Source organism: Adiantum capillus-veneris, chromosome 13 (genome assembly GCF_014529385.1).
Source record: "Adiantum capillus-veneris isolate H3 chromosome 13, ASM1452938v2, whole genome shotgun sequence".
Classification (NCBI taxonomy): domain Eukaryota; kingdom Viridiplantae; phylum Streptophyta; class Polypodiopsida; order Polypodiales; family Pteridaceae; genus Adiantum; species Adiantum capillus-veneris.
Window position 1 is genome coordinate 96,189,933 of NC_140943.1, and position 13,954 is coordinate 96,203,886.

Genomic DNA, 13,954 nt, shown 5'->3' on the forward strand with positions numbered 1-13,954 from the left:
TCTGGTTCGCATCTACTGAAAACTGAATAGAGATTTTTGGCCATACCCCTGTGTCGCAAATCCTTCAATCAGTGCATTCGAAGAGTCCACACTCCGGACAGAAAGCTCCTCGAGCACTTTTTGTGCTCTCTTAAGGGCACCACATTCAGCAAACATGTCAACCAAGGCATTGTCAAGCACGATACCCTTTTTCAACAGCCCTTGACTAACAATATTAGAAAGAATTTTTATGCCTATATCAGTATCTTGTATAGCGCCACATGCCTTCAAGATGCACGCATATATGATTTCACCTGGAGAGAAGTCCTCACTTTGCATCTGCCGAGGAAATCAGCCTGGAGCTCTTTGGCCCTGCTTCTGTTGTGCATATCCCGCAACCAATGCACTCCAAGAGAGGACATTCTAGAGATATTGATCAAAATACGGCCAAGCATGACATCTTTCTCCAAGATTCCTTGCTTCGCATCTGCTGAAAACAGCCTAGATCTTTCTGGCGCTGCTCTTTTGGAGCAAATCTTGCAATCATTAGGGAGGCCATCACTTCGAATCTGTTGAAAACAGACTAGAGCTATCACTTCAAATATGTCTAAAGCAGACTAGAGCTTTCTGGCCTGTTCCCTGTGGGGTAAATCCTACAATCAATGCGTTCCAAGAGTCCACACTCTGGATAGGAAGCTTTTCAAGAAGTTTTGGTGCTCTCTGAAGTGTAAGTGTGGCTCTCTACCTCTTTTCAATAGCATCTAAGTAACAATATCATCATGAATGTCTGTGTCCATATCAGCATCTTGCGTAGAGCTATATGCCTTTAACATATACACGTAGGCGATTGCATCTGGAGATAGCTCTCGCTTCACATCTGCTGAAAACAGTCCACAGGTTCTCTTATGCATATCCTGCATTCAATGCAATCCAAGAGATGCCACTCCGAACAGTAAGCTCCTCAAGAACTTTTTGTGCTTTCTGAAGTGCACCACATTTGGTATACATGCCAAGACAGTGCCAAGTACCTCGTTTTTTTCCGACAACCTCTGGCTAACAATATCATCGTGAATTATTTTGCCCATATCAGCATATGCATAATGCCACATGCCTTGAAGATACAAGCGTAGGTGATTGCATTTAGGAGAGCTGCCCTCTCTTTGCATCTACTGAAAACAGCCCAGTGCTAGGACCTTGTTTGGCATATCTTGCAATCACAGCATTCCACAAGACGACATCCCGCATAGTAAGCTCGTCAAAGACTTGTTGGGCATTGACAGGAGCATGATGCGAGACGCCTTCAACCCTCACTAGTAGGTAATTGCATCCGGAGCTTGAGGCCCTCTCTTCGCATATGCTGAAAACAGTCCAGAGGTTCCTGGCCCTACCCCTGTTGGGCATATCCCACAATCAACGCACTCAAAGAGACAAGATTCTGGAGAGGAAGCTAGTTCAACCATTGTTGATATACTCTCTCTCCCCGGCTGCGGTGTGCTCTGACTAACAAGATCATCGTAAACTCAATCCTGCAATCAATGTATTCTAGCTCCGGGCGGGAAGCTTTGCGAGAAGTTCTAGCGCTCTCTAAATTGCACCACATTTAGCAAACATGTCAATCAAGGCATTGCCAAGCACAACATCTTTTTCACAACCCCTGACTAACAATATCATCGTGAATTTTTATGCCCATACCAACATCTTGCATAGAGCTACATGCTTTCAAGATACACGTGTACATGATTGCATTAGGAGAGAGGCCCTGGATTTGCATGTGCTGAGAACAACCTAAAGAATTATGCCATGCTCCTCTTGTACATATCCCGCAATCGATACACTCCAAGAGACGACGTTCCGGATAGGAAGCTCCTCAAGCACTTTCTGTGCTTTCTGAAGTGCACCACATTTGGCATACATATCGACCAAGGCATTTCCAAGCACGACAGTTTTTGCAACAACCCTCGAACTAATAATATCAAAAGTGAATTTTTAAAGTGCACCACATCTAGCAACACATACTGGTGGGAAGATGCAACAACGTCAACCGAGGAATTCCCAAGCACGACATCTTTTTCAACATTTCTTGACTAACAAAATTAGTGTGAATTGTTATGCACATATCAGCATCTTGCGTAGACCAACATGCCTTCAAGATGCACGCGCGTATGTGATTGCATCAGGAGAGAGGCCATCGCTTTGCATCCACTAAAAATAGCGTAGATATTTTTGGTCCTGCTCATGTTGCACATATCCCGTAATCAATGCACTCCAAAACAAGACATCCAGATCAAGAATGTCCTCAAGCACTTTCTATGCTGCCTAAAGTACACCAAATTTGGCCTACATATTGACCAAGGCATTGCGAAGCACAATAGTTTTTTGCAACAACCCGAGACTAACCATATCAAAGTGAATTTTGATATCGGCACCCTGCATAGAGCCACATGCCTTCAAGATGCACGCGTAGGTGATTTCATCTGGAAAGAGGCCCTCACTTTGCATCCGCTGAAAACAGCCTAGAGCTTTCTGGTCTTGCTCTTGTTGTGCATATCCCGCAATCAGTGCTTGGCATACATATCGACCAAGGCAGTATGAGGTATGACATCTTTTTTCAATAGTCTTTAACTAACAATATCATCGTGAATTTTTGTGTCTATATGAGCATCTTGCGTAGAGCCACATGCTTTCAAGAGGTGATTGCATCTGGTTCGCATCTACTGAAAACTGACTAGAGCTTTTTGGCCATACTCCTATGTGGCAAATCCTTCAATCAGTGCATTCAAAGATTCCACACTCCGGACAGAAATCTCTTCGAGCACTTTTTGTGCTCTCTTAAGGGCTCTTGGTTGGATTTGCATCCACATGCCAAGAGTATGTCGATGTAGGCTTCTATCTCACAAGCTTGGAGTAGGTGATGAGCTCTCCATTAAAGCTTGGGAAGAGATAGTCTTCTCTTTCTTTACACATGAGATTGTGTGAGTGTGTGTGTGTTAATGCCTTGCAAAAATCAGCCCCCTCTCTCTCTTGGGCGAGCCCCCTTGCTATTTGCTCTTGCTGTCCTCCCATTGGACCTCCCTAGAGCTAGCCAATGACAATTAAGCAGCATAAGTGATAGCCTTCTGACATGTGTCCCCATTTCCCCTTTTGTGAGAGATTAAGGTAATTTAATAATTTAACTAAACTCTCATTGGACCCCTTTGCCTCCTGGCCAATAGGAATCAGGCAAGCCATTGGGCTCCTGAATGCTCATTGGACACCTTGGGAGAGTGTCCAATAGTCTTCTAGAGGACTTAATTCTCATTGGTTCTTTTATTAAGTGTTTTTAAATTAATTAAACTAGATTTACTCTAGCCTAATTCTCATTGGTCCACCTCCAAGGCCATCCAATAGGAATTGGTTACACCTTGTGGTTATCTGGGCTAGGGAGTTGACATGTGTCCCTCATTCCCTTTGTGTAAAGGGAGCTTGTGTGTGTGTGTGTGTGTGTGTGGCTTTCTCTCTCATCCCCTACATGCTAGGCTCGCCCCCTCCTATGTAGGGATGTACAAAGACTTTTTTGGTCACACACAAAGCATCCAATTCCCTTAAGGTTGACCTTTGGACACAACCTTTGAATTTTGGAACCTTAGCATTTTGGAAGTCTTAATGGGCTGAACCTTAGGGTCTTTTTAGCCCATTGCTGCACATGGCTCTTTTGCAGATGGCCCCCCCTTTGGATCCCTATTTTCCCTCCTTTGGATCCCTACTGTGGCCGGTCTGCTAGCTTAACAAATATTCTAGCTTTTTCTCCCCTGGCACTTCCCCATATTAAATGATCAGTTTAACATGAGAAAATCATTTAGGAGAATTAGATATTGATTATTATGACATTACCTGTCTCTTGAAATCATAGTCGTCCTCGACTATGGTGTAGAGAAGATAAAGCATATTCATGAGTCCTTTTCTTAGCGGGTAGAGGATCCCTATGTTACCCTTCGACATCATTCCACAATGGATGACTAGTCCATTTGGCGCTTGAGAGCCTGAGGCTGCCGCAAGCATGTCTGCACATTAGTCCTATCAATCTTCCATAGTAGAGTGACAAGCTCTACTTGGTGTTTGGGAGACGTCGTCTCCGCAAACTTGATCTAACCATGCATACTACTTCATTTTTGTGCATAATAAAGAAAAAGAGAGTCTTATAAGACACAAAAAAACTTTGTTCATTTTTAACATTTTGTACATTTGCTTACTCTTGGGAAGCATTGTAAGCATTGACAAGGTTTAGGTTATCCTTTAATTGTATGCCTTGCATCCATCTAGCATCTTCAAAAGGATAATTCTTAAACTTAATAAGACATCGTCGGATAGTCTTACCGCCTCTTAGTACCTTGTCTTCATGTCGGAGAATGGACTCGGGCTGCAGCACCTCCTCTTGGTCCTCGATCTCCGGTGGGTCTTCAATAGTTGGTTCTTGAGGTGGCTCTCCTTGGGCTCTCCTTTGTAAGGCTTTAATAGGCTCACATGGAAAGCATTGTGTATGAGCCAATGATTGGGCAACTTGAGTTGATAGGCCATCTCATTGATTGGCCTAAGAATCTAGAAGGGACTTTTGCTAGCATAGCATAGTACTTTTGGTGTCCCGTAGGATTCTTGCCCATCGTGTGCCTTAATCGAGCCTTGGGAAACTTTAATAAGACCCAATCATTTTCTTTAAAGGCTTGGGCTCTTCTGTGCTTGTCAGCAGCAACCTTTTGCCTTTGCTGTGAGATAGAGATAGCATCCTTAATCTTTTGAAAAGATTCTTGTAGGTCTCTGCTATACTCATCTGCAGCGAAGATCTTCCCATGTACCTTAAGTAGCAAGGGACTTTTTGATCTTCCCTCAATTACCTCGAAAGGTGCTTTTCCCATGGAAGTATGTACAGTGTTATTGTAAGCATACTCCACTAAGGGTAAGTACTTCTCCCATTGGGATCTTTGATCTACTTCCGTTACATAGGCTTTTAGTAGATCGAGAATGGTTAGGTTAGCTATTTCACTTTGGCCATCCGTTTGTGGATGATAGGCCGAAGAGAAGTTTAGCCTTGTCCCTAAATTCTCAAGAGACCCTTCCAGAAATTACTGGTCATTCTAGGATCTCTATCCGACACTATGGACATTGGCAAGCCATTGTACTTGAAAATTTGTGAAATGAAGAGGGTTGCCATTTGATGGGCTTTGATAGTCTTTTTGACAGGTATAAAGTGAGCTTGTTTACTGAACCTGTCTACTATCGTCCATATTCCCGTATTCCCATGGATAGACTTAGGTAATCCAAAGATAAAATCCATGGATATGCTCTCCCATGGTGAATTAGGGATTGGCAAGGGTTGAAGTAATCCAAGTTGCTTCCCTCTATCAAATTTTGTCTTTTGGCATACCACACATTTAGAAACATACTCTTGTATGTTCACTTTCATGGTAGGCCAATAGAAATATGTTTCAATTCCCTTTAAGGTAGACTGAATCCCTCTATGCCCCGCATAAGGTGGAGCATGAGATTCATACATTACTTTCTCACGTAGTGAGTTAGTAACACATAGTCTATTGCCGTAGAGAAGATAACAATCTTGTAAAGTAAATGGTTCTTCTTTCTTCCCTAATGCAAGGGCTGAAATCACATCTCTAAAACTGGGATCAATAGCGTACTCATCTATCATTGAAGATAGATCATTGTGAGTGGCTATGGAAACCGCATTCACTCTCGATCGTCTTGAGAGTGCATCAACTACTTGATTATGCTTGCCAGCAATGTGAGCGATATGAAAATGAAATTGCGAAAGGAAATTTGCCCACCTCATTTGTTTGTCGGAGAGCTTGGTCTGCGTCATGAAGTACTTAAGACTTTGGTGATCCGTTCGCAGAATGAAAGGAGTCCCCAATAAATAGTGCTTCCATGAGTCTAAGGCATGTAGAACTTCAAGGAGTTCCTTTTCATATATGCCTAGAGCTTTCTCAACAGGGTCGAGCCTTCGACTCTCATAGCCTATGGCGTGCCCTTCTTGGAGCAAAACAGCTCCAAGGCAATCACCACAAGCATCACATTGGACCTCAAATGGTTTTGAGAGATCCGGTAGTGTAAGCACAGGTTGAGAGATAAGCTTTTCTTTAAGCTTTTCGAAAGCATTGTTCTCCTTAGCATACCATGTATACCTAACACTTTTCTTTGTTAGGTCATGTAATGGTCCCGCAATTTGTGAGAACTTTTCTATGAAGTGTCTATAGTATGCACACATACCTATAAAGCTTCTTAGTTCATGAAGATTCCTTGGTTTAGGCCATCCTTTTATTACCTCTAACTTTGATGGATCCATTTGGATGCCATCTTGAGAGATAATGTGACCTAAATACTGAATCTCTTGCAAGAAAAATTCACTTTTCTTTCGATTAACATAAAGTTTATTCTCTCTTAAAACTTGAAATATTACCTGGAGGTGTTGCTTGTGTTCCTCCAATGAATTAGAGTAGATGATAATATCATCAAAGAACACTCCAGTGAAGGTTTGATGAGGCGTGAACAGCTTCTCATCAAGCGGTTGAATGTGGCTGGTGCATTGGTCAAGCCAAAAGGCATGACAATGTATTCATAAAGACCAAATGTGGTGCGAAATGCGGTCTTTACAATGTCTTGATCAACTATCTTTATTTGATGATAGCCACTTTTTAGGTCAATCCTACTGAAGTAGGTTGATCCTTGTAGCTTATCAAATAGGTCTTCTACCCGTGGAATGGGAAACCTATTCTTGATAGTGATCCTATTTAGTGCTCTATAGTCGACACACATACGATATGTGCCGTATTTCTTTTGCACTAATAGCACCGGTGAGCAAAATGGAGATTAGCTACGCCTAACCATGCCCTTATCAACTAACTCATGCACTTGCCGCATAATCTCCTCTTGTTGAGCTTGAGAAACTCTATAAGGAGGTTTGTTAGGCGGTGAACTTCCTGGAAGAAGTTCAATTGCATGGTCATCATTACCTCGTTTAGGAGGTAGCTCACAAGGGATGTCATCAATAAAAACATCTTGAAACCCCTTGAGAAAATTGGATAACTCTAATTCCTTTTGGTTGCTTTTATTTTTGTTTGCTAAAGCATTAGGTTCATTTTGAGAATCTTTAACAAAAATCATGTACACGGAAATAGAGATCTTTATTGACTTGTTGAAGGCTGGTGTATGTACAATGGGGATAGTGTTACCCATTTCCTTAGCATCTATATACATGTCTTTTTCCCTGAACTTAAAGGAGATTCTCCTTTCAGGAAATTTAACATTGGCAGCCAGGTGGTCAAACCATGGTGCCCCTAGGATTACATCCTCATGTTTGAGAGGAGAGATAAAGAAGTCCTCTTTGTCCACATAGCTTTGAACATGAAGCCTCAATTTCCCGATTAAGGGAGTGACTGAAGCTTCTTGCTCCTTGAAAGCACTATCTGCGGGTAGGACATCTCCCATCTCATAGGCTTGTATGCCTAGCTTGGTGGCCAACTCTATAGATATAAAATTGTGAGTAGAACCAGGGTCAAAGAGAATAAAAGCATCATGTTCTCTTACCTTTCCCCAAGCATGGCATAGAGGAGATCCTTTGTGGTGAGTTTGGTGAGTCTCCTCCTCTTGGATTTCAACCAAGGAAGCTCTAGGAGGATCTTGGCGGTTGTTCTTTTGGGGACAAGCGCGGTACGCATGCCCTTGTTCGCCGCACTTGAAACACCGGTTATCCTTGCGATAACGCTCAAGCTCTTCAGGAGAGAGTTTGTTTTTACCTTTGTAAACTCCCTTCTCTTTAGCTTTGTTGGAGTTGCCCTTAGGAGACTTTTGGACATTGTCCTTCCCCTTAGGCTCATTGGAACCCTTGTTTTCCGTGGGCTTATTATTTCTTTTAGCCCCCGTTTGGAAATTGATTCGAGAGGCCACCATAGTATGGTGTATTACCGCCGATATGGTACGTGGCCTTTGTGAGTTGACATACTCCGCCATTTCTTCGGTTAAGCCCACACAAAATTGTTGCTTTTGCTCTCCAAAATCCAACTTCTTGAAGACAGTGGCTTTGAGTTGTAGGTCCCAAAACTTGTCTACATATTTGTGGATGGATTCATAGGGAGAGAACTTTAAGCTTCGCCATTCGGTGAGTACTTTGTCTTTGGCATCGGTGGCCAAAAACTGCTTCATAATGGAAGCTCTTAAAGCTTTCCATGTTCGTGGAGCTTCATCGTTGGCTCGTAAGCTAGACCACCATTGTCTGGCAAACTTTTGAAATTGCATAGCTACATGGCGTAGCTTAGAGGACTCCGTTAAGCCCTCATCTCCAAACGCCGCATCGAACTGTTGGATAAAAGCCAAGACTTTGTCCGTAGCACCAAAGGTACCATCATAGGTAAGGAAAGAGATGCTCTTCCCTCCCTCTTTGAATTTCTTCAACTTGGACGACCTCTTCCATGCGGCATAGGATTTCCTATGGCCTCTTCTTTTTGATGGTTCAAAGGTTGCACCATCACTTTCTTCAGAAGGTGAAGAATTTGGAGAAGGTGGAGAAGAGGGTGACCTCTTTCTCGCCTTTTTCTTGTCTTGATCTTTGTTGTCTTCACCATCACTTTCATAAGAGGAAGAGGATGAAGAAGATGGAGAAGAGGGTGTCCTCTTTCTCCCCTTTTTCTTCTCTTGCTTTTTATCATCCCTCTTTGAATTATGGCATGGAGAAGAGTGTGATGGTCTTCTCCGCTTTGGTGGTGATGGAGAGCGTTTAGCCCGCCGTCTTCGTGGAGCCATCTCCGCCGAGGTGGCGGGAGACTCACTTCTTTCTCGTTCCTTCGGTGGAGGCTCTTGAGTTCTCCTTTGGGAAGGAGATGCATCATCAAGAAGTAAATTCTTGAGCCCTTCGTATGGATTCTCTTCTTCTTCCCGAATCGGAGAGAGACCTCTTTTGGGAGTCTCACAAGGAGGCTTCCTAGGTGTTCTCTCATCATGGTGATGAACTTGGAGAATCCCGTGAGCACGGAGCTGCCGTTGCACTTCACTTTGGAGAGATGGATTGCCCATGGCTTGTTGAAGCCTAGAAACAAGATAGTTAACAAGCATCGGAGCATCATTAGTAGCTTGCTCATTAGCAAAATCAAAGTTATCAACATTAATTTCACTCTCTTTACTATTGTCAGCCATTCTAACAACTTTTAGGTGTAAAATTTTTAGGTGTACTTTGGCACTTCAAGCCCTAGTTGCTACTCCTCTTTACCCCTTTAGAAAAAGCACTCAAGCTACTGTATCCGCGGCTCGAATACCATTAATTGCAAGGAATAGAAGAGAGGGTCTTTCTACACCACAGCATCGGCTCCTGTCAAGCTTCTAATAGCTCAATAGTGGTTAAGCTGTAGGCAAGCCCCGTAGGACTTCATTATTAAGACCATAGCTCTCGACGGTGATGCCCCGTTAACTGCACGAAGGCAGGCGCACTGCAAGGCTGAAAAATCCCTATTCTACTTACTCACAGGCAATTAATAATACCAACCATTTATAGCTAGCTTGAGGACCTCCCTTCTTGAGCAAGAAAAGAGAAACCTTGTGCTCTGATACCAATGTAACATTTAATGGCCTAAAAACTTGTGTGTAGCGGAAATTAGCATGAACATAGTGGGCATTTCATTAGAATAGATTCCTAATGAGAATTACAAGAGTGCTTGGGTGGAGAGAGCAACAAAAAGCATAACACCTAGTTAGATAGCATGAACAATACTTTCAAAAGAGAGAGAAATTAAGCTATTGACAACAGTTGAGGCCGGATTTGCATGAGAGCCGGTCCCCCCTCCAAAAGGCTTTGTATTATGGTTTCTCCCATCAAGAGAGACATTGTACAATACAATTCTTTGTGTTACTTCAAGACTAGCTAGTGCAATGAAGATGAAAGCTTCATTCACTAAGCAAAACACTTAGCAAACACAACATCAATTATCCCCGGTCTCAAACCCAAGACCTCACACACCTTCGAAGATGGTGAGAGCTAGTAGGGTATGAGAGTAGATTGAGAGGAAGAAGGAGTATCTTACGAGAAAGATGTACATCTCCTCACATAATCACTCATATTAGCATAGCTTAGCTTAGTAATTAGCTTGGTAGAGGAGATGAGCATGCATTGAAGCTTGGTTCTTGGTTGGATTTGCATCCACATGCCAAGAGTATGTCAATGTAGGCTTCTATCTCACAAGCTTGGAGTAGGTGATGAGCTCTCCATTAAAGCTTGGGAAGAGATAGTCTTCTCTTTCTTTACACATGAGATTGTGTGAGTGTGTGTGTGTTAATGCCTTGCAAAAATCAGCCCCCTCTCTCTCTTGGGCGAGCCCCCTTGCTATTTGCTCTTGCTGTCCTCCCATTAGACCTCCCTAGAGCTAGCCAATGACAATTAAGCAGCATAAGTGATAGCCTTCTGACATGTGTTCCCATTTCCCCTTTTGTGAGAGCTTAAGGTAATTTAATAATTTAACTAAACTCTCACTGGACCCCTTTGCCTCCTGGCCAATAGGAATCAGGCAAGCCATTGGGCTCCTGAATGCTCATTGGACCCCTTGGGAGAGTGTCCAATAGTCTTCTAGAGGACTTAATTCTCATTGGTTCTTTTATTAAGTGTTTTTAAATTAATAAAACTAGATTTACTCTAGCCTAATTCTCATTGGTCCACCTCCAAGGCCATCCAATAGGAATTGGTTACACCTTGTGGGCATCTGGGCTAGGGAGTTGACATGTGTCCCTCATTCCCTTTGTGTAAAGGGAGCTTGTGTGTGTGTGTGTGGCTTTCTCTCTCATCCCCTACATGCTAGGCTCGCCCCCTCCTATGTAGGGATGTACAAAGACTTTTTTGGTCACACACAAAGCATCCAATTCCCTTAAGGTTGACCTTTGGACACAACCTTTGAATTTTGGAACCTTAGCATTTTGGAAGTCTTAATGCGCTGAACCTTAGGGTCTTTTTAGCCCATTCCTGCACATGGCTCTTTTGCAGATGGCCCCCCCTTTGGATCCCTATTTTCCCTCCTTTGGATCCCTACTGTGGCCGGTCTGCTAGCTTAACCAATATTCTAGCTTTTTCTCCCCTGGCACTTCCCCATATTAAATGATCAGTTTAACATGAGAAAATCATTTAGGAGAATTAGATATTGATTATTATGACAACAAACATGTCAACCAAGGCATTGTCAAGCATGATACCCTTTTTCAACAACCCTTGACTAACAATATTAGCAAGAAGTTTGATGCCTATATCAGTATCTTGTATAGAGCCACATGCCTTCAAGATGCACGCATATATGATTTCACCTGGAGAGAAGTCCTCGCTTTGCATCCGCCGAGGAAATCAGCCTGAAGCTCTCTGGCCCTGCTTCTGTTGTGCATATCCCGCAACCAATGAACTCCAAGAGAGGACATTTTGGACAGAAGGTCCTCAAGAACTTTCTGTGCTTTACATAGCGCACCACATTTGGCATACATATCAACCAAGGCATTGCCAAGCACAACAATCTTTTGCAACAACTACTCAATAATAATATCAGAGAGTGGCTGCTATTGGCCTTGCAATGGCCATCGTCATATGACCCTTTGGTGGAAAATGACAAGAGGAGAGAGAGAGAGAGAGAGAGAGAGAGAGAGAGAGAGAGAGATTTTATTATCGTCCTCATAGGTCAAATATGACCTATGGGACAAAAGTTACATGTGATGTAGTATGTGGGTGGTTGATGAGTGATTCTCGATGCTCCAAAATTGTGGTGATGAGAGTCGCAATGGAGAGTCCACACTGTGGCTAGGAGAGGAAAGTGTGTAGGTCTAAGTCATGGTTGAAAATGTGAGGGAAGCAAGTCCGGAAGTGACCAAAAGCTGAGCACTCTAGTAGTGTGTGGTACTCAGAGTCTCGAACTTGTAGTGAGCATAATGTGCACACTCGATTCAACTCTTCTCCATTGCCCCAATGTCATGTCTCACATAAAAGGGAGTGGGAGCTAAGCCGAATGGCTGCGATAGTGCGTAACGTTGACAAGGGGATAGGCTCAAGCATGTAAGGGTGAGTAGGATTTCCATTTTTAAATATCTATGTATCCCCTACCTTAGTGCTATCGGGCCTTCCCCCTCTTTACCTTGATTATCTAAGATCGATTTGGAGAAATGAGCAAGGAGAGTAGTGCCACTTGGCTTCCTTTGATTGGATGGAAAATCGATGGTGTACACAGAAAGTGGTAAAAGCAATTGTTTAAAAAAAGCGCATGAAATGCGTCCCATCGACTCCGCAGAGATAGTCTGAGAGAGAGAGAGAGAGAGAGAGAGAGAGAGAGAGAGAGAGAGAGAGAGAGAGAGAGAGAGAGAGAGAGAGAGAGAGAGAGAGAGAGAGAGAGATCAGAGAAGCAATTGGCGAACACACGGCCTGCATGCATTCCTTGCTCCACACACATCCGTTTTCTCTTGCAAGATCACCAAGCAAGCAGCAATAAAGGCTACACAAGCAAAAATAAAGAGTAACAGAATGAGTCTTCAACATCGCCAAGCAAGCAGCAATAAAGGCTACACAAGCAAAAATAAAGAGTGACAGAATGAGTCTTTCTTTTGTGAGCTCACTTAAGACTGTGCTAAGGAGAAGGTTTTGTACAACGCAGTAGCATTCATGTTGATATTTGCGGTAGTGGGTTACTTGAAAAGAACATGTTGGGAAAAATGTTGGTCAGTATGTATGTCAAGCACCGCACAACAAATCTTTGACGAGGTTATTGTGCAGGATGTCATCTTGTGGAACGCATTGATTGTTGGGAAAAATGTTGGTCAGTATGTATGTCAAGCACCGCACAACAAATCTTTGATGAGGTTACTGTGCGGGATGTCATCTTGTGGAACACATTGATTGCAAGATATGCCCAACCAAGACAGGGCTCGGAAGTTGTGGGCTGTTTTCACATGATGCTTAATGAGGGCCTGTCTCCAAACGCAATCACCTACGCGTGCATCTGAAAGGCATGCGCATTGTTGTATGCCAAATGTGGTACACTTCAGAAAGCACAAAAAGTGCTTGAGGAGATTTTTATCCGGAATGTTTTCTCTTGGAGTGCATTGATAGTTGGATGCGTGTAACAGGAGCAAAAAAAAAATCTCAAGACTATTTTTAGTGGATGTAAAGCAAGGGCCTCTCCCTAGATGCAATCACATATAACGCATGCATCTTGACCTTCTGTACCAAGGCACTAGGATTCATGCTGATATTCGCAATAGTGGGTAACTTGAAAAGAATGCATACTTGGAAAAATGTTGGTTAGTATGTATGTCAAGTGTTGTCAGTGTGCAACAAATCTTTGACGAGCTTAATGGTCTTGTGGAACACACTGATTGCAGGATATGGTCAGCAGAGATGTAATCACCTATGCATGCATCTTGAAGGCATATGGCTCTACCCAAGATGTTGATATGGGCTTAAATATTTGCTCAGATATTGTCAGCCAAGGGCTGTTGCAAAAATTGTCATTCTTGGCAATGCCTTGCTCCACACACATCCATTTTCTCTTGCAACACCTCCAAGCAAGTAGCAATAAAGGCTAGACAAGTAAAAATGGAGAGCAAGAGAATGAGTCTTCCTTTTGTGAGTTTACTCAAAGACTGTGCTAACGAGAAGGGTTTGTACCAAGGTAGTAGCATTCATGCTGATATTGCGATATTGGGTTACATGAAAAGAATGCATACTTGGGGAAAATGTTGGTCAGTAAGTATGTCAAGTGCGGTGCACCTATCAACTCTTTGACAAGGTTACAGTGCGGGATGTCATCTTGTGGAACACTGATTGCAGGATATGCCCAGACAGGGCTAGGAAGCTGTGGGTTGTTTTTAGCTTGTGCATAGCGAGGGCCTATCTCCAGACGCAATCACCTATGCGTGCATCTTAAAGGCATGCGCATTGTGGCTATGCACAAGATGCTGATATAGACACAAAAATTCACGATGA

At 43.0% G+C, this 13,954-nt stretch overlaps 1 pseudogene; it reads right to left on the reverse strand.

Annotated features, from left to right (window-relative positions):
* Positions 1 to 777: 777 nt before the first annotated feature.
* LOC147444483 (uncharacterized) lies at positions 778 to 1,439 on the reverse strand (annotated as a pseudogene).
* Positions 1,440 to 13,954: the final 12,515 nt, after the last annotated feature.